This window comes from Mauremys mutica, chromosome 3 (genome assembly GCF_020497125.1).
Source record: "Mauremys mutica isolate MM-2020 ecotype Southern chromosome 3, ASM2049712v1, whole genome shotgun sequence".
NCBI lineage: Eukaryota > Metazoa > Chordata > Testudines > Geoemydidae > Mauremys > Mauremys mutica.
Genome location: NC_059074.1, coordinates 22,121,463 through 22,126,212, shown reverse-complemented (window position 1 = coordinate 22,126,212; position 4,750 = coordinate 22,121,463). Strand labels below are relative to the sequence as shown.

Genomic DNA, 4,750 nt, shown 5'->3' with positions numbered 1-4,750 from the left:
TAATTATACATACAATTATTTTAAAAAATACAGTAACGATAGCAGTGATAACATGAAAAGTACCCTGACACTGTTTTATAGTTCACTATAGTAAGTGTCAGAGGATTAAAATCAATGACAAAAACGTGTCTATTTAATATTATAGATAATTATAAAGAGGTACTGTAACCTAGGGAACTGTAATGTAAGTTTGTGTTTTAAGAAAGTTATATTCATAAAGTTAAATCCATCTAACTATAATAAAAGACAAATTAGAGATGAAGGGCCTTTTTTTGAGGCACTATTTTAAGTTGATATAGGTTTTGTATGGATTTTTTTTTGAATAGTTGAACATATAATTAAAAAGTTAATGTTACTTTTCAGTTTGCTGGGTATAGAGTTACCAGACAGCAAATATGAAAAGTTGAGATGGGGGTGGGGGAGAAATAGGAGCCTATATAAGAAAAAGACCCAAAAATCTGGACTGTCCCTATAAAATTGTCTGATCACCCTAGCTGGGTAAGATGTTATGGGCCAGATTTTCTGCTCCACTCTGGCCTTTTTCTGTCACTGTAGATGTGCAGAGGGGATGAAATTTGACTCTTTGCTTCTCTTATTGGGATTTGTATATAATCTAGTGATCAGTGTGTTTTACAGATGCCCCATCCCCAGAGGATATGGATTTGGTACAGCTACACTTATGTGATGGCCACCAGCTTGTGTTGGAAGGCAGGGAAGAGGCACGACCAGAGTAAACACATACTGCTTATTCTCAACTGGTGGATGGTGCTTTGAGGACCATTACCCCCAGACTGGTTTAATGTGCACCAGGCGGAGACCAGGCAGAGAGTCAGGTAAGTGTAACTGGTTCCTTGCCGAGTGGGAACTCAGTACAGCAGAAAAGCTGCCAGTGTGCCCAGTGAACAATAGATAGTAGTATATCAGAGCATGAGGAATCCCATCATTTTCAGTTGTAGGAAGGGGACTACTTTTGTAAAATGGCCGGGAGTGTGGGGGGGAGGATAAAGTTCCAAAGTATATAAATCCTGCAATATATATGCAGAATGGAAAAAAGAAATTGAAGATAAAAATATAATCAAGGGGATTCCAGGATGCAGTTGCAAACCAATAACTAGGTGTTATATGGTTGTATCAAAAGAGTCTGTCTTTGACCAAAATTAGGTATCAAGTTCAAAAAAAGAACAAAATCAATGGAAGAAATATCAGCAATGAACATGACAATACATGAATACAAAGGGATGCAAACGTAATAATCTGCTATAATAATGTGTTAAATAAAGCATAAGAGACTTAGGGGTAAGTAAATACACATTCAAAATACTTTTTCATTAGGTAACAAAATGATATTTAAAGTATGACACAGACAGAAAGTATAACGCACTATGTGACACAGACATAAAATAGAAGCCAAAGCTGCCCGGTCAGTTTAAAGCATGAGAGAATAATTTAAGCAACTCAATCTCCCCCAAATATGCAGTGGTTGTGCTGCACAAACAGTGCATGTTTGGATTTACAGTGATTTTATAGGGGCATGACCCAGCCAAGGGAAGTGGAATAGAAGACTGGCACTCTATGGTGTGTCTACACTGCAATCGGGTGCATAATTGCTGCATGTGTAGACATACCTGAGCTGGCTTTAATCTAGCTAGCAGTAAAGCTGCAGCAGCACAGATTTCAGCATGTCCCAGGGTCCTGGGAGAGCTTATACAGCCCATGCTAGAACCTGTGCTGCTGTAGCTGTAACACCGACAGAGCCTGGTTGTTGGTGGGCGGGATCAAACCTGAGATCTCTGGAGTTTAGTGCATGAGCCTCTACCACACAAGCTAAAAGCCAACTGGCTGTTAGCTAAAGCTATAGAGCAAACTCATTAATCTCTCACTCTCTAAGTGGTCTCGGTGCCATGGATGGGACAGAACACCACACCCAGGAGGTGTGTGGGTTACACAGCTTCACTGCTATCAGTACCTGAGCTAGCAAGATTAAAGCTAGCCCAGATATGGGTACACGTGCTGCAATCATGCACCCCACTTGTAGACCTACTCTAAGTAGCATTATTGTTCTGCCTGTCATGGAAGTTCCTTCGTAAATTCCTATAGAAGTAGATGACAGAGCAGTCAACATTAAGTGGAGAACAGCCAACTGAAGCATTAACCCAAAGAAAGGTCTAAGGATGGGGATGGCTTTGTGTTGGGGATACGAGTCCTCACTTTATCACTACTGTCTGCATCCCAATATGGGAGAATTAATCTCTCAAACTGTGAATCTTCATGATATCAGGAAACACTCACCATTTCTGTTAAAGGAATACAACTTTTTATTCTGCTCTTTATGTCCAAAACACTGCATCAGTTAAATGCTGAAAAATATTGGAGAATTAAGGTCTGACACTTATCCATAGATTGGGGATCCAATTATATTGGTTACCTGCAACTGAGAAACAGTGAACACTGAATCCCAAATACTTTTTATTTACTCAGAGGTGGGTCATTTTTTTCAAAACAACATTAAAACCAATAATTTGGAGATTTTTCAAGACTGACTTCACAGCCACAGTTCTCTAGTGTTAATACCTAACACTTGGAAGAGTCTGAATTTTGTATGTATCCCCTAATCCCTCGCTTACCCAGTTTTTATGTTTCCAAATATTGCATTGTTCGTTGTGAGAGCAAACAAAACAACTTTCTGTAACTCTTTTTCAGTGTTCAGTGAGTTATTTACAGCTGTAAATTTTCCTAGATTAACTCAAAGGTTCCCTCCCTCCTGTCGAGTCAAGGGTCAAAGGCAGTGACTTACAGTTGGTCCTCCACAGCAGCTATAGTGGCAAGAAGTATTTTAAGTTCCCAACACAGTTTAGCAAAATAACGCCCCCAAAGAAGCACATTTAGTGAGGGGTTTGCTCAATTGATCCAAATGATCAGCTAACAGTTTCCAACAAGTAGAATGCCTAATTAGACAGAGATGTAAGTATGTTGGTTCAACAAATGGACTTCAGCAGAATAGAACTCCCACACACATTGCAAACTGTGACCTGGGGATTTTTGTGCCAATTAATAGAGGTCATAGGGGAGCATAAAATTTTGCAGGGCTCCCTGGGGCAAGTATGCACAACAATTTACCAAAGAGTGGTAGGTGAGGTCTTTACCGAGAGCCAATGGCCCTCTGGTCATCATAATCATTGTGAAATGTATGTATGGATAAGATTTAAGAAGTTATGTCTATACTGGAAATTGTATGCTTAAAGACTTGAAATTAAAGGCAGATCCCCAGGAAGTGACATGCCTGACAGGCAGGGGATAGTAGATGCTTATCTCCTGGTCTGGTCATTGTGTATTGTGTGTCTCTATTTGCATATTCTAGATTGTGAAATCAATAAGAGAATGCTAAATCTACAGGAAGGGACACGTTGCAGTAGGCGGTCCAGTTTATGAATAAAGATCAAAGGAGTGTTTTGAGGAGTGTTGGTTGGAAGGAGACTGACAGTATCCTTTACCAGGGGGAAAGCTGGTAGTGTATTTTGTCTCATGAAAAAAAATCACAGCCGCATCTGGCTGAAAAATGCCAGGTGAGCTTTGGGGTGAACATAAAACATAAAAATATATAGTAAAATAGTCTAGGTTCTAGAATGCATGTTATGATTTTATTTTATATGTAACCATTTGCTGCCAATATTTCTACTTGCTATATTTGAATTTCTCCTCTTTGTTAAATAAATGTTTGCTAGTTTTCATAATAAATATATCTAAGAGTTGTGTGTTAAATGGAGCGGTGACATGAGGTGACACTGGTAAGATGGCATTTACTGTTTCTTTGGGAGCAGCAAATCTGTCAATACTGCGAGTGCTCAGTGGAACAGGGGCTGGACACCTCAGGGAGATGCCGGGATGGCTCAGGGGTTGGAATGTGCCTATCACTAACCTCCAGAAAGACAGTAGAGACTGCAGAGGTTGAGAGCAGAGTGCTTGTTTTACCCATGGCTGGTGAAATCAGGGAGCTGATCCCCTGTCAGCCACAGGGAAGGCTTCCTCATTCTAAGGGCAGCTGGTAGCACGTGCCTCACATACTCCCAGGAAGTATCACACAAAGTCTAACCAGCAGCCAGCCATAATACAACACATGCATGTGCTGGTGCCCATCTAATCAGATTATATTGAACTATTCTAGTTGCTCAAGGTCTTTCCAAGTTTTCAGTGTCATTTTCATGATACTGAGAATAGATTATCATTCATTTAAATCTTACAGTCCTTCCTTGAAGCAGAACATTTTTTGCATTAAAGATTGAGTATAACGAGTTGCTTAGCTAATACACCTGGGGATGCTTTGGCCTAAAGTTTATTTTTTCTTTAATAACTTAGCACAACTGAGATTTGAAACTATTTAGAAGGGGAGGAGGAATATTGGAGAGACCCAGACTATCTTTGAATCTAAAACATACATATAATCCCATCCAGGGGGAGTGAGTAAAATATATTGCCCTAGATGTCTGAAAGTTTTTTTGAAGGACAGCTGTTAGCCACCATGCTCAACTGCATTCTTAATGTTTCTTGGTCAAACTAACTTTAAGATCAGGTTTCCATGCTTTTCCAGCCTCCATATTCCAAGCACTGGTTATTTAATGCCATCGTCTTTAATTAAAGTAGATTTTATATTTACATATGAAATAGTGATCTCCCCTGATTTTGATGAAAATTTTCCAACCAGCTCTGATTATTTTCTGTTGGCCTGGTGGTGCTAGCATTTTCTATCATTGAG

General features: G+C 39.6%; 1 long non-coding RNA gene across 1 annotated transcript; it reads left to right on the top strand.

Annotated features, from left to right (window-relative positions):
- Window positions 1-570: 570 nt before the first annotated feature.
- On the top strand, window positions 571-3,496 carry LOC123366199. Its single transcript, XR_006577959.1, has 3 exons — window positions 571-833; window positions 1,162-1,296; window positions 3,359-3,496. It is a non-coding gene; the product is annotated as an uncharacterized LOC123366199 (long non-coding RNA).
- The last annotated feature ends 1,254 nt before the right edge of the window (window positions 3,497-4,750 follow it).